Raw genomic sequence first — 26540 nt, 5'->3', positions numbered from 1 at the left:
TTTTTTTCTCTGAATGAGTCTCTAATTCAACAGTGTTAGCAATTTGATGTGGCATGAGTTCTGCTCATGTAAAGAGGCACGGTCCACCTGAAAGGTTTGCTGGAAGATAAGCAAAAGTCAGAGTTCCATACGAGAGGGAAAAAAAAAAAAAAAACACAGCAAACAAGTTGAACTTGAACTGAAGGCGCAGTTTGCGCAAAATGGATCCATGGTGCTGGCACTTTACTCAGCCAGGTTCAGGTTGGGGATTCGGTCCCTTCCCCGACCCCACACGCACACACCGGAAGGGGGACCACACAGCGCACTCAGGGACAGTGGCGAAACGTGGTAGGATCTGCAAAAGAAACAAGTATGACTTTTCTTGCAAATAACATTTTTCATTTAAACTGCACCCTTCCTCTTCCTTTCCCTGTTTTATAATCAGCAGGACGTTTTTGGGGCCCTTTGTTATATTCTCTGCAGGTTCTGGAGGGTCACTTGGGGCTTCAGCCCACACATCAGTACTGAGGTTTTTATCTGCTGCGCCACAGCTTCCCTTTTCTTGCACTGTCAGAAGGGCTGGGGCAGACTCATTCTTTACCAAACCTCCATTCACTGCACTTTTGCCAATTTGGGCCATTCTGTCTCCAATTTGTATGAATAAATCAGATTCTTTTCTAGGTATCAGCATAATTTCGATTTTTCCTTGGTAATTTGCAGCAATCACTCTCCCTAAAACCTGATCACTTTGCCATTTCTGTCCTGGTAACTTTCCTCTCCCCAACTGCTCTGTGACTGCTTGCATGACAGATTGCTTTTGTGCGTGCTGCACAGTTTTTATCAAATCTAGGGGAATGTGCATCTCTCTCATCTCTGCCCACCTGTAAGTGGCTTTTTCTCTCAGCTGGGGCACCCACTTAGCCATCCCCACTAAGGCAGAATTCTGGGTGTACACTTCTCTCTCTGAATTTTTCTCATTAACATCTGCAAGGTAATTGAACCAGTTAGGTACAAGCCATGTGGCTAAAACATTATCAAAGAACCAAAAATCAGCGTACTCACGTAGCTCTTGCTTTAAAATCTGACACACATTATACAACGCTGTTCCTTCTACGGTGCCAGAAAACAACATTTCAGTCAATGAATCATTAGTAAAACAAACATGCTTTTTATCTTCAGTGGACACGAATTCAAATGGTGCACACAATTTCATTGGTAATTCTTTTATCTGTGGTACTCTAGCCCTGTCTTGCAAGTACCAGATCCATTGTATGATTCTAGCTAGGGGCACTATTTTCTTCCCTTGTTCATGATTTAAATGTACATAAGTATTTCCTTCTTGCACTGCGCAGAAACCTAAAGTCTGCATTATTTCATTTGCCAAATCACAAGCGCGCAGCTGCATATTATTTTTCACAGTGACCATGTACAAAAGTGTTAGGATTTCTCTCAAATGAGGGCTATTCTTTTTCCAAAAATCAAACAAGCTAATGAAACTCGGGGTGTCTTGCTCTAAAATCTTTCGTTTTACTTGTGCATTTTGCAACGGTAACTCGTAAATCACATTCTGGTCTCTCTCCTCCGTGTTATCAGTTAAGGAATGCATTTTGGCTGCCAAAAACCCTGGCTCACACGGAAACTCAGTGCAGCTCGGAGCTGTCTTAACCCCCTCATTACTGGAATGGGACAAGAACGATTCTTCAAAAACAGCCTTTTTATAACTTTCAGTCGGGCTAATTTGCTCACGTAAATTCCTATTTTCATGTTCCAACTGTCTACATTTCTCCTGCATTTCTCTGTAAGCAGATAAAGGTATCCAGACCTTTCTGTCATCATTACTTCCAAAACACACGTTTTCTACATATATACAACGGGAATTATTTCTCAAAACATTATCAGGCCTTTTAGCTACACATGCATTTTCTTCTGTAATTCCCCAAACAGAAAACAATTCACAGTTTTTCTTAGCACCATCAGGCAGTTCATCAACACATGTATTCTCAGACATGGTCTGCCGTGCTACTGTGATTCCCCAAACAGAAAACAATTTCTGTAATTCTCCAAACAACAAAAAACAATTACACTTTTAAAGTGTGCACTTAGAAATCTACTAACTCGTCAAACCCTTTAATCACCTCTTAATGACCGACCCCACGACTCCAGGTACCAATTGTAGTGCTTTCCTCTTATTTAGTTTCTAAGCACTAACATAACACAACAGAAATGCACTTCTGAGGTCAAAGAAGACTTTTATTGTTGTTATATGAATGACGAATTAGTAGCTTTCAAGTCCGCGTTAATCAAACAAAATATATCAGTTTGCAATATACACAGCAGGTTATATTTATAAGATATTGAATGCAAAGCAAAACAAATACTTCACCGTGTAGGAACTATTTACAGCTACATCTTTCTAAGGTCTGCAAGCTGATGACCCCTGTCAGCCGCGAGAAAGAGTGTCATCTACCCACACGGGATGCTGGCAGCTGGCGCCAAGCTCCAGCACGAGGTCCGGCAGATTCGAATCTGACTCTCTGCAGCCTGTTACATTCGTTACAAAGGTGTGCCCCCTCCTCTCAGACCTGGGAAACTGAGCAAGCCTTTTGGAGACTGGCCAGGTCTCCAAGACTACTCCTGTTCCCAAGCTCAAGGGAAGAGAAACGACGCCCATGTACTCTCTCTTATCAGGTCTAGTCTACTGTGAGAGCAAAACATCTTGGTTCTCTGGTGCAAAAACACAGCTTGGAAAAATACAGCTTAGATTCTCAACTGCCATGTCTAACTCCACGTTAAAGGCAATGGGCAGCTAACCTAAATATCAAATGCAATGTCATGTTAAAGGCAATAGGCAGCTAACCTAAATATCAAATGCAATGTCTAGTGTCATGTCAAAGCCAATAGGCATCTAAGCTGAATACAAAATGCAATGTCTTATATCATGTCAAAGCCCATAGGCAGCTGAGCTGAATATAAAATGCAATGTATAATATCATGTCAAAGACAATAGGCAGCGGAGCTGAATACAAAGTGTAATGTATAATATCATGTCAAAGCCAATAGGCAGCGGAGCTGAATATCATGTCAAAGCCAATAGGCAGTTAAGCTGAATACAAAGTGTAATATATGATATCATGTCAAAGCCAATAGGCAGCGGAGCTGAATACAAAATGTAATATATGATATCATGTCAAAGCCAATAGGCAGAATATCTAATAGCATGTCAAAGTCAATAGGCAGCTAAACTGAATACATCATGTCAAAGCCAATAGGAATGCAATGTCAAAGCCAATAGGCGGCTAGACTGGATACAGCATGTCAAAGCCAATAGGCAGAATACAGAATGTAATGGCTAATGCAATGTCAAAGCCTATAGGCACAATACAGAATGTAATGACTAATGCAATGTCAAAGCCCATAGACGGCTAAACTGAATACAGAAAGTAATGGCTAATGCCATGTCAAAGCCAATAGGCGGCTCAACTGAACAAAACATACCATGTGCTACTGGTGAACATTGAGCAACTAATATGCGCAGTGGTGAAACACAAAGTCATTGGTCAAAACAAACTTTATCAAATGGCAGGACAGATGCGTTCCACAGCATCACGACACCAGATCGCCGTGCATAAGACCGGTGGTGGACCCCCACCTTCTCCCCCACAGTTCACATTTTGGGAGGAGAAGGTCTTGGACGAACTGTATCCTGGGGGCCTGACTGGAATACTGGGCAGACTGGATTCTGGTAAGCACACACAGCTTCCATGTCACACAGTTGTCATGTCCTGCATGCTTCCTCACCACCCACATACTCCCCAATGTACTGCATGCCTCACTAAATATCCCCCTATCCACCTAATGCCCCTCTCCTGCATGCAACACCTCCACCCAGCCCAACTTCCCACACAGCCCTTGCCAAAGGCACGGATAGCATTGGCTATCACTATCACTATGGCTCCCACAATGCACCACCCCATCTACGTGAATACCAGGAATATGTACATCAAATCCTTTGCATATATGACTATTGGACTAGCTACCAACTAGATGGCACGACTGAGGGCCACTACATTGCAACTGGCAGTATCCACAACTCAGAAAGTAACTCACCATGGTATGGAATGTAAGATGGCAGACTCCATGCACATTCACAACATGCACAGACAGGACAAATAACCTTGCATACTCCCATACCCTCCTCCCACTGGGACACCATCCTGCTATGTCCAGCTATTTTTCACTCACAACTACCAAGCCTGAATAGTCAGTAGCTAACAGTGCAGAAGAGTCGTGTGAACTATCAGTCAGTATCAGTATCCATCAACACAGCCAGAGTGACTAACTCTGAATGACTCCAACCCAAATGGAGTATAGTACACATGTCAAAGACGACTATCTACCACCAATGATATGCTGTGCAGCATCTTTCATTGTCATTGCTAGGAATCATGTCTAGCCACAGTATGCCTATGAGAAAGAGATAACCAAACACACCTTTAATATGAAACTCCCTCTCTTACTCCATCCATGGGTACCCCTGCCAGTGCCACCATGGTGAGAATACCAGACACTCCCAGCCCACCTCAGGATGAAGGCCCCAGTGAGAACAACACGCCTGGATTTCTGGACACTGATGACCTACCTGGCCCATCTGGGACACATGGTCAGTCTACAGCTCCCTGCCTTGCCCTGCCCACATCAATCTCCTCCAACCCCGTGGCTTCTACACCACAGCCAAACCTTCGTACCCAAACCTGTGACCCAAGGGCAGATCAAACTATAGTGTGCCCCACAGTACAGGGACCTGAGTCGACTCCTTACATCCCAGACAATGAAGGTCCTACAAACACAGGGAGTGGGCACATTGTGCCAGGGGCACAGGCACATGGAGGCAGGGGGCATGTGAGGAAAGCTGTGGGCCAGAGGATGGGGCCCCCAAGAGACTCGACTGACCAGGAAACCATCTCCCATGTCTTGGAAGCATACCAACAATCCAAGGACAGGATGGGCCAGATTATCACTATGTTGGGGGAAAACCAAAGGCTGCAGAGGGATTACCACCAGGAGGTCATGCAGGAGTGGTAGGCCCAGATTGCCACCATGGCTGCAATCGCAGGGGTGCTGAGGGATATCAACACCACCCTGCGTGCTTCCTCCACCCACGAGCAGGCCCCTTCCGCTAGCAATCTAACATCTGAGCCATCCACATCAGCGGCAGCTATTGGAATGGAGGCCCTACCAGGGGGACCACAGTCTTCAGACACCCCTCCCTCTGTAGCTGAGGAAACCCCCTGCAAATGTGGACGTCCATCCAGACATCCAGCTGGAGCAGTTGCCAAGACCACACCTTCTGCCAGGAAGTGACCCTTGTTTGATTTGTCTCCCTTGTGTGCCACTGAGACACCCTGTTGACTGTTCAATGACATAACTCTATCTTCCCATTTGGAAACTGGACACTGGACCTGTGCTACCAACAGCTGTACCTGCTACTCTGATGATTCCATCTACGATGACCTCACTCATCACCTCTTGGACAATGTATTTACCATATATCTTTTTGTCACAAATTCAACATATGAACAATAACACCAATGGAACACTGCTACTGTATAAGTGTCTTCATTACAACATCAACAAAAGTGATGATTGCTAAATGTGAAATGGTTATGCACCCCTACACCCAACAGGCAGTGTAATGGACAGCAGAGGGAGGCATTCTCAGCAGGAGACAAATTACAATACATATATTTCCCATGCCACATGTCAGACAGTCCAAATCCTAGCCCGCACAAGAGTATAGCCAGTATTTCAACCTGCAAAAAGAAAATGACAGAGTACCATCAGAATGGTAGGCATGGAGCCACACAAAGCACATAGATGTCATTCCCATTGTAGAATACCATCTAACCAGGGGCCCACAGAGATTACCTATACATCACCAATCACAGAATATTCATCATAAATCACTGTTGATGCCATCTGTCATGTACAACCCTCAATTCCCAAACCATTTAGCTATGGCCTGTGACTATGAATGCCTCAAGCCATAGGTAGCAGAGGCACATATTCCAATACCACAGTCCCAGGGTGGAATGACATGAGAACAGGAGAATGCAGCAAACATATTTCAATACTGATCTGTACACAGGAGATGTGAACCTAGGAAACTTCAGTGAGTACACTTGTTAGAGACTCTTTTACTGTGCACTTTACATTCAATCAGTTTGCTACCCTAACACACACATAGGGATAGAACCAGCTTACACATCACTGATGAGTCAACTCAGCAGGGCTATTGTTAGCAACTCATGTGGACATACAGCACTTGCTAACCCACACTCATAATACCTGTATGTCCCTGGAAGTACTGATTGATGAGCTCAGGTCGTAAAGTCATCTGCTCCTTCCTCCTCTGTCGCCTCATTACTTGCATTGTCAGCATTACCAGCCACTGGTCCAGCTGCCTCACCCTCATCAGCTAGCAATGTTATCTGGGCTAGATTGTTGAGCATGCAATAGGCTACTATTATCTAGCATACCTTTGGGGATGAGTAGAGGAGGGCACCTCCAGGTAGGTCCAGGCACTTGAATCTGGCCTTCAGGAGGCCAAATGTTCTTTCGATTACACGCTTGGTCCTCCCCTGGGCCTTATTGAAACGGACTTCCCCATCTGTGGGAGGGTACCTCACTGGTGTCAACAGCCTGGGAAGGTTAGGATATCCAGAGTCACCTGTGTGAAAAAATGTAGGAGCAATGAAATAACAGGGACAGGGAAGAATGTGATGACAGGTGCCATAACAGTGATACACCTTCAAATGTATACGTACAAAGGACCCAGGCCCTCTCTGTGTGTGGTTGTGCCATCATGTGTGGGACATTGCTGTTCCGCAAAATGAAGGAGTCATGCACAGATCCAGGAAACTTGGCTGTGACCTGTGAGATGTACTGGTCTGCCAGACACACCATCTGAACATGAATGGAGTGGTAGTTCTTCCTGTTCCGATACACCTTTTCATTGACACTGGGAGGGACCAGGGCTGTATGAGTGCCATCAATGCCCCCTATCACATAAGGGATGCATCCCGTACCATAAAGATCTGCCATCACGTAGGCCAAATCCACATGTTGGGGGAATCTGATGTAGTTGTCCAGGTGTTTCAACAATGCACACAGTTCATCCTTCAACACAAGACTGACCATAGGCTGTGACATCCCTGCTGTCAAGCCCACTGTACTCTGAAAGGAGACTGTGGCAAGAAAATATAGCACTGACAGGACTTTTACTGTGGGAGGGATGGCATAGGGATTGCGTATGGCTGGTAAGAGATCAGGCTCCAACTGTGTGCATGGATCTATGATCGTCTGGTGATTCAGATGATAGGTCTGGATGATATGCCTGTCATCCATGGTTGCAAGGTCAACTAGTAGACGGTAAACTGGTGGTTGTCTCAATCTCCTCATGGTAGGATATCTAGGTGGAGAGGAGAGAATGTGCATTAAGTAGTTTACTTGACACATGTAAGCAGAACATGTCAAAATAGCACACACCTAACACTGTAGGACATGTGTAGCACTGCTAACATATACTATAATGGGCATGCTGAAGCGCTTTGGACACCAGCCTTGCAGCACAATGCTGAACCTGCTAGTCGTATAAGACATATATCACATGTGTAATGTGCCATATGTGGCAGACTGAGCTGCCCTCCACTGATCATTACAAAAGTAATGGGATATACCAATATCGTGCCACCACCAAGTGCCTCTGAGTCACTCCCCAATTTGGCCAAATATGTGTATGGCACACTTATATTGGCATATCAATGCTTGAAATGGGCACCAAATGGCAGCCATCTGTCCTGCAGCACTGGACAGTTGGTAATGACCTAAGTCCACCCCCATATGTCGTCATGGCGATAGGCAGTCACAACTACCATGCAACTTATCATTGGTTAACATTGCTACCCATCGGGGACTAGGGCCAATGGCGAGGACCGCCAGCGGTGACGGTCCTCTATGTGGTGGCCGTGATCGACATTTTCTGCAGCCTTGCTCAGTTGACTCCTGACACTGTTGCTAGCAAGACCTCCACAACCTGAGCTGGTGTGTACTGTCTCTGGGAGCCATCATGCCACGTCCTGTAGGTGATATTGCCCCAGCCTTCACCCCAGAAAAGCTGGAGAACATTGTAGAAGGGGTCCTACCCCTGTATGAACAGCTATATGGGGCACCAGAGGAGCAGGTGAGCCCAATGCCATAGTCATGTGTGATAGGGGTGCGTGTGACGGTGAATGGTGTAAGTGTACCAGTGATGGAGTATATGCATGCAGAGGGCATAAAGTGAAGGTGTGTGGACAAAGAGGATGGGTATGTGTGGGCACTTGGTGAGTCAGATGTGTATTGGCCACTCCTGTTGGTATGGTGGCAGCATACATGACTTTCCCCTTTTGTTTGTCTCATCCATGCAGATAAATTCCCATCAGAAGAAAGGGTTCTGGCATGCCATTGCCAAGGAAGTGCGGACCCTGGGGGTCCACAGCCAGTGGAGCACCCATTGTTACAAGCAGTGGGAGGACCTGAGATGCTGGGCCCGGAAGATCACTGAGGCCCAGCTGGAGATGTCCTCCCAACAAAGGAGGGGTGCCCGTCAGAGCCTGACCCCCCCAGTGGCCCGCATTTTGGTGGTGGCCACCCTGAGGTGGATGGTCGTTTGAGGGCAGCACAACAGCCACAAGGGGTTGAGTACTGACTGTATCCTGGGACTTGGCTTAGATTGTATGGGATTAGCTAACTCACTGTAACGTATGTGACAATGTAGTCAATGCAACATGTATGTAGACTTGGGGGGAATGGGTAGTAGATATGTTTTGATGGTTTGCTGTCAGTGGATGTACATGTCCCATATCCAGGCTTCTCCATGTTTGCATTGTGGTGATGGTCTAATCACATTGGCACAGGTGTGACTCCATCCTGCTTTTACCATGGATGTGAGCTTGTATACCACCCTACCCATTGAGTATGGCATGCTCCATTCATCTGCACTTTGGCATTTGTGGTTCTAAGGTGTCAGTCCACTCCCATCTGTATAGCACACCTGTATGTGCAACTGTGTGACTCACCTTTTATGACTGGGACTGTGTACATCAAGTACTGGTTATGGTATTGACTCCTTGGGAAGCAGCCATTAAACTTCCTCCACAGATATAGCCTGTGTAGGACTGGACAAATGGCTTTATAGTTGAATCCCCATATATTGGTAATCTGCTATCATATGGGTATGTGAAGGTTGCTAAAATAGGGTCATTTGAAATGTACCTTTGATTTGGTCTGATTGCAATCATCATGCATTTCTAATTACTAGACTTGTGGGGATGAAAGCTTGAACACAATGGGATAGTACTAGAGGTGGTAAGTGCCTAGGCAGACCTCATAATTCCCAAAATGTAATTTAAATGCGATGTATGTCAATGCCCTAGCAATTACAGTGCAACATCGCTTGTTTGCTGCCTGCATCATGTCTCAGTGGTTACTTGGGAGCACATCTGATAGAGTGGGACAATGTCTGCTACCCTTGGCCTAGCTGAAGTGGGTGATTAGGATAGGATTGGTTATTATCTAACTTATGAAATATTAACGTAAAATTAATGCTTTATTTACTCTTCTGAGGATGCCCTATGTGGTAGTGGGATGTGTTGTCAGTGCAAATGCAGTGGTGTTGGGCCATGTATGATTAATGCTTACATGTATTTACTGTCTCAGATGTGTGTTGTCTGGACTTAGGTACAGGTATCTACAAATCTGGAACGGTGTGAGTGAGGGTGGTGTTATGATGTTGTGAAGTCCTACTGGTGAAACTGTATATGTAGTGGTATTGTGTGTGGCCCATAGTGTCATATGTGTGTTCCTAAGGTTCATCTGTTATATCACTGCACTCAGTGATTCTGTATGGATGTGTTATGTGTGCAATATGGGCCAATGTAGATGTACTTAGATGTATGATTAGTTGTGATATATATGTGTTTCGTGTCTGCACATCTTCCTCTGTGATTGGGTCCGACTATTCACATACCAGTACCCCACACTTGTATTGTACACATCAGATGTCACTTGTATGGGTGTATAACTTGTAGTGTCTTCATCATTTCTTAGATTTATATTGGCATTACCATCCAGAGTGTTATGTCGGCCATGTAATGTGACAGGCAGATGCTGTGTGGTGTGTGAGTGGAGTAGTATTCACTGTCATGGATATTTAACAAAGGTCATGGACTGATCAGCTTTTGTAACTGTACAGGCCTGATGTGTTTGGTTCAGTCAGATGCACTTCCAATGGGTGGTTGATGTTTGAAGCGGTATGTTGTAGAATCAGTGAGATATTTGTACTTCATCCAGGGCATCATGTCTATGCAGACATGGCTATGGTGGTGATCATGTGGATGACTCCAGTCGTAATGACATACTTGGATATAGATGTGGGTGTGAGAGATGGCATACATGGGTGGATTGTGTTGACATGTTGTGACATGTGTCACGACTCACGTGCTGCTTGCGCCTGGAATTTGCAGACCGGGTGGCGTGGATCTTCAATGTTCGGCTTTGGCCCAAAAAGGGGTGACTCTTTCTGGTAGCCACGGTGCTGTAGGCAATGGAGACGCCAAGAACAGACCGTGCCCTTTAGAAAATAGCGCCAGAGGAAAAAACCCCTTAGAAAAAGGGGAAAAACCTCCAAACAGGAAGATTCCTGGAAAAAATAAGAACAAACAAACAGGAATCCAAAAGGAGCAAAAGTCAGGAAACACAGAATGCTGAAATCCAGAACCCACAGGAGAGGAAATCAGGAGCGAAGACACTAACTGAGCAGAAAGTGTTGCAGCGCAAAGAAAGAAGAAAACACAGCCCTTATATACTAAAAAACAGGAAGTGACCCACAGGAAGTAAAAGGACGCCATCTTAGACAGGGAAACAACACATAGAACAGAATAGAACAGGAACCATAGAGAATAGGGAACAAGGAATGCTGGGAAAGAACAGGAATCTGGGAAGGGGGAAAAGACATAAAGAAAGGCACAACAAAAGACTGCAGAAAAGAAGAAAAAGAAGAAAGAAGGGAAAAGAAACGAAAAATAACAGGTAAGAGGGGTCATAGACCCCTAGTATAGTGGAAAGCAGAAGGTAGAACGAGGCCCCATGCAAGTCTGGGGCCTCGAAATGCGCAGGAGAGGCTGGGGGCGCGCCGCGTCCTAGCAACGCGGTGCACGGCCCGAGCCGAACGGCCGGCTTGAGTCGAGCTCTCGGCTCGCACTGCACCGCGCGGCGCGACAACATGATGTAGGCACCTGAAATAGCCTAACCAAGATATGTATTGTCACAGATGTGCATGTTTACATGTGTGTATGTGAGGTATATGTTAACCCTCTCTCTCCCTATCTCCCCCCTCCCTCTCTCTCTCTCTCTCTCTCTCTCTCTATTTGTGTGTGCCGGCATCAGCAGGCAAAGGAGAAGGGGCACAGGTGAGTAGGATGCTGCAGGCCACGGGACCCGAAGTGCTTCTACCAGCAACAGCGAGGGATCCAGAGGCACGGAGGGCGAGGGGAGTGCAACAGGGGAGACCGAATCATGAAAGTCATCTGCAGAATCCTCCTCCAGTAGCCACTCCCTGGCAAACCGTTCTGGGACCACCACAGCACCATTCCATGTCTGCCACCCCCTTTACTACCAACGCCCTTCCTGTAGCTCCCCTCCCAGTTGCCCATGCCAGCTCACCCAGGAGGTTGGGCGTCTCCTTTGCTGCATGCACCTCTGCCCCAGTCTGCCCTGCTGCCCTCAGTGAGGAGGCTGTTCACCTCCTGAGGTTGATCTCTGTGGGTCAGTCGACCATTGTGAGTGTCATCCAGGAACTGGCAGCTCAAGACCAGCAGAGCAATGCATTTCTGGAGGGCATCCACGGTTCACCAGCTGGCCTACAGAGAACCTTTAAGGCTCTGGCCTCCACACTGACAGCAGACAGTAACCCTCTGTCCACCATCCACCACAAACCTCCTTCCAATCCCAAACCCCTCTTCCCAAACCCAGCCAAAGCACACAGACACACAAGCATGCATCCACCTCAACTGCCAAGGGTACCACAGACAAACACAAGCACCACAAGACCAACCACCAGCATGCACACACACAATACCCACCTGCAGACACACCAGCATCCTCTACCTGCACAGACTCCCCAACTACCCCCTCCTTCACAGGCCCTACACCAGACACGCCTGCAGCCACCACACCAACATTTACTGATTCAGCCACAACTCCTATCTTACCCACTGTTAGCACAATATCAGACCCTCAGACATCCACCCCAGTCACCACATCTGCAGCCACCACAACCACGACACCCTCACATACAGCACATCTTCCATACCTGCAGACATCACCCCAACAGACAGTCACCCATCCAGCATGGCATCTCCCAGCACCTCCTTCCCCCTTCTCGCAAGACACACAAATGCCCGCACTCACCCACCCAACAGACACTCAGCACCCACAAGCATTCATTGCACACACTTGCACCCAAGACATCCACACCAACACCTTCTACAACCACTCCCTCTCCCTCCACTCCCTAACCTTTTTGCCATGACCACCCGTGTGTCTCAAAAGGTGTTCCTCTTGGAGTTTTCCCTGTTTCAGACTCCTCTCCCATCCCAAGATACCCCTTAATGGTCTTCGTCCCTCCCCAAGTCCAGCCCATCTACCTCCAAGTCCTCCCATGCCACATTGCTAGTACCCATGCCCCTCCCCCTGCTAAGAAGTCAATGCACCCAAGTGTTCCCAGCTCTCCCCTAAGGCTCACCTTAAGCCCGTCCCAAGCCCAAAGACCCCCTCCCAAACCCAAGCCCAAATCCCCCTTCTAATCCCTGAGGTGCCTGCCTGCCCCCTTGATGCCTCTACCCTGTGGAGGTCATATAGTAGTCAGGAGACATGTAGGGTCACACAGAGGTGCATTTTTGCCATAGGCCTTCTCATTCTAAATAGTTATATTTAAAGTCCTATTATGATCATTTTAATGTATTTGGCACTACCTGTCTTTGGATTAGCTGGTAACATACTTGTCCTGCCTTTTTTCCCACATGGCTGTTTTGTATTTGGCGGCTTTGGTTTGTGTGTGTGACATGTGTGTGTCTGTTGGTTGTGCTTGCTGTTGTGTCTGGACTGCATGTTGTGTCTGGTGTGGCCCTGCCATTTGTCCAGCTGTCATGGCTGTATATTGCATGAAGGATATGTTTGTGTTTGGTACATGCATGTCTGTTGATAAATTGTGGATTGTTTGTGTTGACGTGTAATGGCGGCATTATATGTAGTGTTCTAATGACAAATGCTTTGTTGTATGGCTGTGAGATTGTGTATACTGGTTGTCAGGTGTTGTTATGTGTTGTTGTATATATGTAGTGTCATGTGGAGGTGTGTAATCACATTGCTTGTCAAAGCGTTTGTGGTGTCATTGTGTGAATTGGTGCTGTTGTGTATTGCTGTGTTAGACTATGTCGGTGCTGTGTGTTTGCGGGTTGGTTTTTGTATAGCCCGTATGTGTTGTCCAAGGTGTGTTTAGTATGGGTGTGCGTGTGTGTATGCAGGTGTGTGTGTGTGTGTGTATGGGTGTGTGGTTACGTGTGTGTGTGTCGCTGTCACCAGCAGTCCGGGTTGTATATATTGTGTGTGCATTTGTGCTTTGGGATTTCCCTACAGTGTCAGGTGGGTGTGTGCACTCGTTGTTGTCTTCATTGGCGTCGCTAGTTTCTTGAGTCATTGTGCGAGCAGGAGCAGTGGAAGGACATGCAGTTCAGGTTCCATGGCGAATCCAGACAGGTATGTGCTCCAGAAGGTGAGTGTCTCCAATGATAGAGTTGGTTTCCGTTACGGTTTTTGTGGTGGTGTGACCGCAGCAAAAACCTTGGCGGTGTGCAGCCTCGCAATATGGTGTCCGCCGGCCTGCAGGTGCCTACCATCGTCTGTGAAGCCTGACTGCACTGGCAGTACTGGCGGTAGTTTGGCTGTCTTCTGTTGGGAATACTGCCATGGACATAATTTGTTAGTCTTCTCTGCCAGCCCGTTGTCGGTATGACCGCCACCACTGAGATGGCAGTCCTGGTGCGGCCAAACTCATAATGGCCCCCAAAGTGTGTAAAGCATTCAAATGTCACAAAACAGTAATAAAATAAAGCACAGGAAACTGCTTAAAAATTCAAAACCAATTTATAGAACTAGGAAACATGTTTATCCTTAATTTGACACCAAAACTTATAAAATTGGATAAGGGGAACCAGAGATATGAATTTTTAAAGAATTCGTGTTTTTTAGCACATAGAAACTAAAAGCGCCACTTGGAATATCAAAGTTTAAGGCAGACCACGATGGAGCCCTGCTCGGCTACAGCAAGTGGGAAGTCTCGGTCAAAAGTTTACCTTCGGACTTAGGCCCTCATTATGACCCTGGAGGTCTTTTGACCATTTGACCGCCAGGGTTACTGTGGCGGTATCCCCACATTATGAGTGTGGCGGGCTGGCCGCTGCTAACCTGGGACATCTCCAATCATACCGCCGGGCCGGAAATGTACATCTCTGACACGGCAGTCCACAACAGACTGTCGCAGGCGTTATGCGCCGGCCTACCGCCATGGTTTGCGCCGCGGTAGCACTGCCACGAAAACCATGGCAGTAGGGCTACTGGTGACAGGGAATTCCTTCCCTGTTACTGGTAGACGGCTCCCTACCCCCGCCAGAAAGCACCTGACCCCCCTACACATATAGAAGCCACTACGCCCCCTACTGTCACAGCACCCCCTCCCCACATACATGTACACATACACTCACACGCCCCATGCATACACCCATTCACTGTCATTACCATACACACATTCACTAACACTCATCCATACATGTATTCACTCACACATACTCACACGCCTTCACTGACACATACTCACATGCATTCAGGCACGCATACACACATACATCCAAAGACACATACTCACACGCATACACCCTGACTTGCAGACAAGCACTCACTTCAACATTTGTACACGCGTTCACTCACATGCATACAACCACACATACACCACAACACTCACAGACGCATTCACACACGCACACACATTCATACACACATGCAGACACCACACACTCACATACAACACCCCCCTCCCTGCCAGCCCCTCCCCTGTTAGATGCCCGACTTACCTTGTCCGGCGAGGTGGTCATTCAGCAGGGAAGGGGGTGTTGCTACCGCCGGCAGCGCTCCGCCAGCAGGACACCGTCAGGCCTTATTATTGGTCAGAATCCGGCTGGTGGAGTCCTTCTGACTGGACGGTGCAGGTGGTAGCACTGCCCAAGCGCCTAAAAATGCCAGCATGACTACTGCCGGATTTCTGCCTAAAGTGTGGCAGAAATCCGTCAGTATCCATAAAATGGCGGTCTCCTGGTGCACGTGACTTTAGTCATAATGAGGGCCTTAGTATTTTTCTTGAAGACTTTCTTCAGGAGGACGAAGTCACTAATTCGATCCAACCTCCCTAGAGCCCTCATTGGATATGCGTCGTAGAGACCTTGGTGAAGAATTCTACCTTCAGACTTAGTCAATTTTTCAGGATGGAAATCTTTGTCCAGGCCAAACATTTTTGGAGCTTTTTCTCTCTGACATTAGACAACCCTCTGCAGCAAGCTGATTTCGAGTCGATGTCGTCGGATTGCCTTTCCAGAAGCCTCCGGTTGAATCCTAGAAGTCTCGGGCTCTGGAGCTTTTCAGCGGGACAAACCTGCAATTCAGGCTGGGTGGGGGTAGAAGTAAACCGGCTTGACTCACGATGTAGGGTTGGTCCCTTTATGGAGCTTTTCTCATAAGGTCTCCAATCTTCTCCAGACTTCTGGAGCTTCTTCCAGGACGTCTCTGAAGGTTCTTTAGGAGCCCGCAGCTCACCTGAAGGTTCCAGAAGCTCTGAGTGGCTCCTTGAGGGTTAGGACTCCAACTCCTAGAATGCACCTGGTTCAAATCCAAAAATGACTACTGGACAATGATAAGCAGGTCAGGTTCCTTAGGTTTTGATGCAGGGGAGTCTGGTTAGCTATTTTTCACCTCTAGCAAGCAAAGAGTCCCTTCTTGAACCAGTTGAAGCCAGGCAAAGTCCTTTTTGTGGTGGAGCCCAAGTGTGCAGCTGGTGCAGTCCTTCAGAGTACAGTGCCTAGGTGCAGGTCAGAGGTCCAGCAGGGCAGTCCTTCTTCTTCTGTCATTGTTCATTGTAGGGATCTGAGGTGTGTGTGTGCAGCTGTGCCATATTTATCCTTGCTCCTGGGGTGGAAAGCAGGGGGGCAAATGCCCAATCACAGGCAGGCCAAACCCTCTTGGATGACCTCTTCCTGGCAAGTGTGGCAAAAATGTAATCCCAGGGAGCAATATTCTTTAAAAATCCACAATGGCATATTCTGAATTTTGGAGGTTAGGTCTGGCTGAGTCTACACACTGGTGTGGCTAAGTTCCTTTAACACCCCCCCCTCCTAATCTAATCAGGGGGGTACCAGACTGTCTGGGTTTGCAGGAAATGGGGGAGGTTGTGAGCTGATACAAATGTCCTTCCCTCCTTTGAAGTACAGTTTGGCTGCTCTCCCCCCTCCTTTTCACCCTCTGCCGAGGCAGATCTCCTCCCCCAGGCACTTTCTTTATCTTCAACCCAGGCCACTTCACACCTCATCAAGGCAGCATGGAAAGGCTGCCAGAGGCTGGCCAATCAGAGAAGGACACTACAGAGCTGAAGTAGGCAACTTTCAGGTAGAGATCTAAAACTCTTTCCCTGAACTAGTTTTAAATTCAACAATGACAAGTTGTTGGATTTAGTATAACTATAAGTTTGATACCAAACATGACATATCTAGCTCCTTTTGAGACTTTATTAATTAAAATTAAGTCTCCCCATTTTTGCCTATGGAGACCATTCACTACAATGAGGGAAAAACTAATTTGGCTATTTTTCCTCACCAGGGCTTATAAAACATCTTGTATAAGGTCCTTGCTTATAGTTACACTGTACCCAACCCTGGGGGCACCTAGGGCACTCCTTAGGGGTGGCTTAGATTTAAAAATAAGGTAGTTTAAGACTTTAAAAGTACTTTAAATTCCAAAGTCGAATTTGAATGTAACTTTAATTTAAAAACAGCCAGCAAGGCAGTCCTACGTCTAAAATGGCACTTGGCATCTCAGCAGTGCACCTATGGGTGCACTACCTATGCTGGGGTTCGTAAACCACCATGCCCTACCATATACTAGGGCCTTATAGGTAAGTTGACACTGCGAATTATAAATAGCCTAATTTTCAAATACACTTTAGTCAGAGCACAGGCCCTGGGACTTTTTAGCAGTGCCCAGGGCACCATTAGAGTCAGGAAAACACCAGCAAAAAGTGAAAAATTGGGGCAAAAAGTTAGGGGACTTCTGCAGTCAGCCCAGTTTTCTCGCAGCATGAAAAGGGGAAAGGTTCCAGGACTTGACAGATTTCCAGGCAATCTCAAAATTCAAAAACACCAATGGGCCTGAAAAATATTCTAAACAGGTTTTCGAATCCATGTGTTAAATTTGGCCTGGAAATGAACTGTTTGAAAACCAAATTCGAGACCTTCCAGCCACACCAGTCATATAAAGGGAAATTGAGGCTTGGCTCAAGGATCTTGGAAAATGGCAAGGTCATTGATTATTTGAGTGTCAAGCTGATCAGTAATGTGTCACAGTCGTTCAGTTTAAAAAAAGCCAAATGTCCCTGCAACATGTAGAGATGACAATAATAAAAAAAACTGAACAGATCTGCTTTTCACCCCATTTCTCCTACACTTGAAATCTATTGTGCCATAGGGGTGCGGTGCAGCTCTTTATGAGGCAGAATTGTGGGGAATGGAACAGAAAAAGGGGCTGGAGTTAGTTAAGAAACAAATAATGATATCCATTCCAAACATGCCGCAGAGCACACTGCTTGTTCTTTTGCGTCTTGACCTTGGAATGAAAAATATTACACATATTGCTGTTCTAAAAGCTTTAGGGCCAGATGTAGCAACTTTGCAAATTGCGAGTTGCAATTTGCGAGTCCGAGCGACTCGCAAATTGCAACTCGCAATTTGCAATGCAGAACGGTGTCTCAGACACCGTCTGCCAGTCGCTATGGGGTCGCAAAGACCCACCTCATTAATATTAATGAGGTGGGTCGCAAATTGCGGCCCCATAGCGACTATGGGCACTCACGGGTATGGAGGCCTGCTGGGACCAGCAGACCTCCATGTCCGTGACTGCTTTGAAATAAAGCAGTTTTTTTTTTTTTCAAGTGTAGCCCGTTTTCCTTAAAGGAAAACGAGGTGCACTTAAAAAAAAAAAAAAAAACGAAACCTTTCAGTTTCGGATTTTTTTAGGGCAGGTAGTGGTCCCTTGGACCACTGCCTACTCTGAAAAAATATTGGTGGGTCCACTCACAAAGGGGAAGGGGTCCCATGGGGACCCCTTCCAATTTGCGAGTGGGTTACCATCCACTTCAAGTGGATGGTAACTGCGACTCCATTTGCGACCGCGTACTCGGTCGCAAATGGAGTTGCATACCACTGCGAGTCGCAAATAGGAAGGGAACACCCCTTCCTATTCGCGACTCTGAAATGCATTTTGCGAGTCGGTCCCGACTCGCAAAATGCATTTCTGCATAGCAAACTCCGATTTGCGAATCGCAAACAGCGATTTTTGCCGTTTGCGAGTCGCAAACTGGTTGCTACATCTGGCCCTAAGTGTTTTGGGTCAAGGTCCTGACAGGCAAGATACAGATTCCTATTAAAGAAGCTGTTGCAGAGCTACAGGCATTGGATAGAGTGGGCCATACCTCTTGGTTTAAGAAGGTCAAACAGTGGATGTATAAATTAGACTTGAGAGAAGTCTCGGAGAACCCAGAGTCCTGGCCAAAGACATGGTAACAAATTTAAAAACAAGATTCTAGTACTACATCAAGGATTTCCTTTTTAACTCCTCTGCACGTGACATGTTAACCATGTGGTTCTTGGATATTAAATGCACCTTAACATTTGAGAGATTTATGGATCTGATAGAACCGCCATTTGCAAGGTCTCTTTATCGAAAATGTAAATTTAGAGTCTTACCTGTGAATACTGTAAAAAGTAAATGGAAACAGTGCACTCCGTGATTAATATGTCCAGCTTGTAAACTCAGCAAAGAATCTGTGGAGCTTTTTATGTTCTATTGTCTTGTCAATGCGAAGACTAGGGGGAGCTTGATTGTCATAGTTTGTCAGCTAATGTCTATCTCTCACCTTACAGAAGCTATGCAGACCCTAAGATCAGCTAACACAGAGTGGGTTGTATTCTCTGTATCAATGTATCTTTTCTATGCCTGGTGTATTAGTAAAAGTACTAGCTACAACCTAGTAATATTATGTTGTACATGGGGTTTAAACTGCTTGGACTAATAGTTGGGATGTACTTTTTTGCTGTGTTGATCTCTTTATAAAGAGGATTGTAATATTGTTCTATATGTTTTTGGTTGTTGTTTCTAATTGTGTTATTTATACTTTTCTTATATTTATCTTATGTACTCATGTTTTTATGTTTCGATGTAGTTTTATGCAAATGATCCTATATTGATCAAATAAAATACTACCTATCTAGATTTGCTTGTTAGGAGTGGTAAAGGAGTCTTACACCTGAATTTATTGTCTGTGAGGATCTCTGTTATTAGTGGAAATACAACAGTAATTCGCCTCTTTAGTTGTTTAATGGAGGACATTGAGTTGTTGAGTGTTGTTAGTGTCCTATAAGGTAGCATCATTGAAGTCATTGATTATCATATTTGTGATGCTGCCTCTGTTGACATACTAAGGGGGAAAAGCAGAGCACTGGAGAGCATCTATGAATACGTGGGTAAATGAAATGTTTTTTTTTTTTTTTTTTTTTTTTTGGATCATAATCATAATGCTCCTTCAACTAACACTAATTAATAACTGATCTTACCATGTAACCATAATGTTAATGTTTCAGTGCAAGCTTTGGTTTGCAATACCACACATTAACAACTAGCCACAATTTGCCTACACCCATCCGCTTGGTGCCCACTGGGCATGCTCATAGTTATGCCCCTGTGGCACTGGTTGTATGCATCACCAAGGCCAAGAATCCAATGCTGTAGCCCACAGTTCCATCAAGGTGTGGGTCACATGAATGGGCCGATAGCACACTTCATGGCTCTGTATTCAATAACCCAGCCGCCTGCTCCCACAAGTTAAAGAATGCAGCCATGCCCAGAAGGAACTGGGCACACAATATGACCTTCTGCCATGTCCAGGAACCATTGCCCCGGCCGTAGAACTCCCTCAGCACTGGTTACTACATTTGACCATACATACCCTGTAACAGTACCCCAGCCACTGGTACCCCCTGGACATGACAATAGATAGTGGCTGAAGGAAATGGCAAATGCCCAGCCCTTTTAACCCAAAGAAACAGCGTTGGTCATACTCAGCAACCACTGGGCACACAGCACTACCCTTGGTAAGGTTCTATGCATTGTAGAGCAATCCAACCATCACTTTTCTGTTTTCCTTAGTGCAATGCCCTAAGTGGAATGCATATGTCTGGACATGGGTCCTGTGATCACTGGGCCTGTGTGAGCCAAGCTACATCCTACTGAAGAAGTGCAAAAAGGCCGAAACCAGTATAGGGATGCTTCAGTTCCTGCTTGGAGGAGACCTGACCTGGTATTGACCTGTACTGCTCTATTGAAGCAGGACCAAGACTGGTTTGCTTAAGGCATGTTCTGAGGTGGCATATTGGGCAAAACAATGAGACAATGAATTGCGCCTGTCTCATCATTGACATCTACGCCCCTGAGCAGACACCATAACTTCCCTTTAGAAACTTTTTCCGAGTTTTGTTGAGGATATACTGCATCCATCTTCCATGAAAGCAGCCCCTGGAACACAGTCTTAGACCTGTGCGGATGGTGTTGTCTACAAGACTTGGTCTCTACCAAGGTCTACACCCAATCCTCTAGCGGTGAAAAATCCCACTGAGCATCCAGTCTTCTGCCAAGTGCAGAGAGAGTTGGCCACATGCCCAGTACTATGGCCAAACCATGCTAAACACATCGAAATTCCATGTATAGCGGGCGTTCACTTGACAGTGAATAGGAGCTGTGTCCAACCTACTGAATACCGAACCAGAGCTTCATACAGCCTTCTGTTCAAATAGCACTAGCCCACAAGACTGAGGCTAAAGCAGGGATATACACCGGGAACCAGTAATACTTTGATTACTACACCCTGGATTTACTTTATAGCAGCTTAAAAAAGTAATAGGCTGCTAAATTAGTACTATGATGTTGATAATAGTTCGATTGGTCCACAGTTAAAAGTCGTCTAAAAATAACCTTTTGTGTTATGAATTCTTTTTGTTTTAAATCTTTGTTTTCTGTTTTTTGTTGTTTTTACACTTATGTTTAAACAAATGTGGAAAGCACCACTAACTTTAAGGCAAAAACAGGAGCACAAAAGAAAGCCAGAACAAAAATTACAAAAGAAACCCCTTATTGTGGTAATCTAGAAGCTTCCACTAAATCTGATTATTCTGGTCCTGATACCACATGCGTGCTCTGCACTAAATACAGTAGCATGCTGTCTCCTGCGTCTACTGATCAATTTCATACCTTTCTTTCTGGTGTAGAATCCTACCGAAAGGTAGACCTCCTTTTTTCCCGTTTGGATTTTAATATGCCAGGCTTGTAAAGTTGGGTTGGGGTAGGTCCCAAATGAATACATTTAGGGTGAGATTTATACTTTTTGACGCAAAAGTGCGCAAACGCAGTTTTGCTTCAAAAAGCTTACCGCTGTCTAGAGCCATTTTTTTGTGCTGTCTGGGCGTTATATTTATACCATGACTCAAGAAGGCGCTAAAAAATGGTTAGAGTACATTTTTTAACGTTAACCATTGTGCTTTGTCATAAGGCACAAATGACGTTAACACCACAAAAATGTCTCTAACCTGTTTTATGGCACGAAAACGAAATGCAACATTTTTAACCGCATTAGCATCAACTTCAGACGCTAATGCAGAAAACAGTGTAAAGGAGAGGCAAAATGGACCCAGAAAGCCAGGAGAGATCCCAGGGTGACCCCTATCAACCAGGACCCAGCCAGGAAGACACACAGAAGTCCCAGGGGAGGGAGGAGAAAAAGTGAAAGTGTTGCTTCAGTGCGGAGGAGCATGAAATACTTGTGAGAGAGGTGACAGATCATCAACATCAACTCTTCATCGCCTACAAAATTGCCAATTGACAGGACAGAGGATATGTGGCAGCAGATAGCTGACAAGATAAACAATGTGGCAGAGGTGAGGAAAACCGTAACCAAGTGCAAGAAACGCTGGCATGATTGCAAGCAAAGGACAAAGGAAAAAATGGCAAGGAACAGGAAGGCAGCACTGCAAACTGGAGGTGGTAGACCAGCACCACAAGAGGACCTGGACGAGATGGAGGAGATGATTGCAGTGGTCATCCCGGAGGATTTGGTCACTGGAATCGCAAGACAGGACAGCGCAGAATACCAGGAAACAGACCAAATGCAGGGTAAATTGCACGGAGGAATTAATGATAAATTGTCCAGTGCAAGAAGGGGTAGGCACATAGGACACACTCAACGCATGTCAAAGGAGCGCAGAGGGACATATTGCACATGAAGCAAGTTGCACCATGCAGAAGTAAGCTACACATGTACCTATGCCTTGGTAGTGCCATGCACCACAACATATACACAACCTGTACATATGTAGCACGTAGGATGGAAGGCATGTCTAATTACTGTGCCTCTGGTTGTGTCATCACAACATCCCTTGTATATAGTCAAATAAACCCTACCAACACGACAAAGACATCAGAGACTAGGAAGTCAGTCAATACTGTTCCTGGGGTTACGTCTTGGTGGTGTCCCTTGCAGGAACACCTTGCAACTGCCTTGCCTCATTGCCCAAACACTTGTGTGCTGCATTTTACAGCACAAAATTAATTTCAACTGTTCCCTACAGTACCCAGGCATGGGTTGGTAGCACCACCACCCCCCACATTATCAACACATCCACATAAGGCAGCCACCACTCCATCATGCAGTAAGTATGCCCCCTGGGTGCAGGGAAAAATTATCTGAGCAGGCACTGGGGTAATAGCAGTGTGGTCCTGTATCACTGGAAACATGCCACTACCCAGAGCAACTAAACTGGTGTAGTATGGAGCTACACATTTTGATGCTGATCAAAACTGTGCCACTACAGAAAATATGTACCACAGATTGCAAACTGTAGGTCACAACAAATACAGACTGAGCCCACAATCACTCTGACACAACCATGTGAGACACATAGGAATGGGGAAATAACCACACACATACAACACATGGGTGGTCATTACAACCCTGGCGGACAGTGTTAAAGCAGCGGTAAGACTGCCAATCAGGCTGGCGGTAAAAAAATTGGAATTATGACTGTGCCGGAAACCGCCAACAAAGACAGACACTTTAACACTCCGACTGCCATGGAGGTACAGACAAACAGCTTGGCGGTCACGCCAACACACAGGCGGAAGACAAAGTACTGCCCACAGTATCACAACCTACCAATCCGCCACCTTTTGAGGGGCGGATTCACCGCGGACAAAAACACGGCAGAAACAGGACTTCAAAGGGAAAACGCTCACCTCTACACACCCCACGAGGAATCTGGACGCCATGGAACCCGAGCTGCACATCCTGCCAGCCCTCATCTTCTTGCTCCTCTACCAGGAGCACGAATGCCAGCAGCGAAGACAACGGTGAGTACTGCACCTACGACACAGGGGAGGAGGAGGGAAAAAACAGGGACACACACAAGCAACACCCCCACCCTCACCCACTAAAACACACACACTAATACATATTTATACATTATAGTTACACCCCCCAACCCCCCCGGAAGAATGCAAAGACAAAAGGAAATGAGTGTAACCATTGTAATATATTAAAATCAAGTACGCAAAAATATATATATACACCATAAACAAAATATACACGAAGCTTAGTAGTCCAGGTAGTGCTCCAATGAAATCCGTGGAACACAGGGCCCACACGGTATGGGCGGGGCCCACAAAATATCCCCGGCCATGACGGAGAGAACACTGCAGGGGCATCAGAGAGCAAGAAAACAGGCACCTCAGGGGGAGGGAAAAGGGGGGCACCTTAGCCGGTTGAGTGCACGACGCCAAATCCACTAGGGGGCCACATGCCCACTGTTCAATCCTGGGGAGTGCAAAGCCACAGTCTCTCAATTCTCTACAGTCGGAGGTTTGCCCACTGTTCAATCCTGGGGAGTGCAAAGCCACAGTCTCTCAAGTCTATAGAGTGGGTGGATTGCCCACTGTTCCATCCTGGGGAGTGCACAGCCACAGTCTCTCAAGTCTATACAGTGGGTGGTTTGCCCACTGTTCAATCCTGGGGAGTGCAAAGCCACAGTCTCTCAAGTCTATACAGTGGGTGGGTTGCCCACTGTGTCATCCTGGGGAGTGCAAAGCCACAGTCTCTCAAGTGGATGACAGTCTCCACTGGTTCTGGAGGGAGCATGGTGCCTAGAGTGCTTCATCCTGCTAAGGACAGAGGTAGTGGATGCCTTTCTCCACTGGTTCTGGAGGGGGCATGGTGCACAGAGTGCTTCATCCTGCTAAGGACAGAGGTAGTGGATGACAGTCTCCACTGGTTCTGGAGGCGGCATGGTGCCTAGAGTGCTTCATCCTGCTAAGGACAGAGGTAGTGGATGGCAATATCCACTGGTTCTGGAGGGGGCTCTGTGGCCAGAGTGCTTCATCCTGCTCGTGACGGACTCAGTAGCGTCAGTGCCCTTGGCGCTCGTGAGCCAGCGGTGCTTGTGGCGGCGGTGCCCTGTTCAGCGGTGCTTGACGCGGCGGTGCTCTGTTCAGCGGTGCTTGAGGTGGCGGGCTCCTTTGCAGTGACTCAGCTGCTGGCGGTCCTCTCTGTCCCAGCGGGGCTTGTGCTGGCGGTCCTCTTTAGCCCAGCGGGGCTTGTGCTGGCGGTCCTCTCTGTCCCAGCGGGGCTTGTGCTGTTGGTCCTCTCTGTCCCAGCGGGGCTTGTGCTGGCGGTCCTCTTTAGCCCAGCGGGGCTTGTGCTGCCACTGCCACTGCCACTGCCAGGATATGGGGGTACCTCACTACCCTCTTCTGGAACGCATGCAGCTCATCATTGGTCCTGTTGGCAGCTGTAAAATAGAGGCAGGCAACCATCAGTGTCAGCTTTGTGTGGAGTCTGTACAGATTAGTAGCTTACACTACTAAATCTAATTACACATGCACTCTGACTAACCTTCCAGTACAGACAATGGCCCTGATAAATGTAGCAATAACACTGCCTTAGCATTATATTATTGACACTAAAGCGACACACAATGAGAAAATGAACCAAACATTTGGAAGCATGCATCGCTTTTGCGCAATAAAGAATAATGCAATGGTAGCGTTAACTTTACATAGATCAGGCCCAAACTTCCTCATCATTTGTGTCTATTTCCAACCATACATCACCAGTAACTTGGACATATTATTGGGAGGATGGGATGCTGTTGGTAACCATAAGGAGTCAGAGCTGATAGGTACACATGCAAGCCTGATCAATATGACTGTCACCTACACTGTGAGCATCACATCCAATGACAAATTTGGTATTCCTCTCCCCTGAGCCTAAGGGGGGATGGCCATGCAATCCATCATCTCAACTGCCCTGGTCATCCACCAAGGCAAGCCCACACATACATGGAGTCAAGCAGTGGACCATATGTTAGGAGGGCTGACAACTAGGAAGCTGGTATCCATAGGTCTATCACATCTACATTCATGTGTTCAGGTTTATACACCTATCAATATCTGATCTGCCACTACTATTTCTTCAATCAATTCAATCATTGCATTTACCAATGGTTGATGCTTTTTGTATGGTGGACCTGCAGCTCTAGCTCATCTATACTAATGTGCATACCACAGATGTGTCCGTGCAATGAGTGAGGTCATGTTTACCCTGTTTCAAGCTTGTGCCCCATGGGAGTGGCAGGACAGATTACCATGGATAGACTGCGCAGGCTCAACTTCTTCCATTGGTTACAATTCCTGGGCAAGTCATAATGACCATAGTTAGCAAAGATGTCCCTCCCTCATCACACATGCCTCATGCAGCCATTGCCACTCTCACGCTGAGTTGTGACACTGTAAAGTTCCAACATGACTTAATTTCAATTTTTCAACATCTCCAACCTCAGGTGTGCGCCCCTTGTGCACATCCTATTGGGACATGATGTGGTTGGGTGTGATGAGCTATTGATTAGCAAGTTGGCAACATGAAGGTACAATATGTCTTGTGGTCCATGGATCATGTCCTTCTGTTGTCACATACCAGTAATCAGTCTGTAAGTGATGTGTGTGATGGTGGCAGTACTATGTTACATATCACATATTCTGTCACAACATCACTT

Source organism: Pleurodeles waltl, chromosome 10, assembly GCF_031143425.1.
Source record: "Pleurodeles waltl isolate 20211129_DDA chromosome 10, aPleWal1.hap1.20221129, whole genome shotgun sequence".
NCBI classification, from domain to species: domain Eukaryota; kingdom Metazoa; phylum Chordata; class Amphibia; order Caudata; family Salamandridae; genus Pleurodeles; species Pleurodeles waltl.
This window is presented reverse-complemented; position numbering follows the sequence as displayed.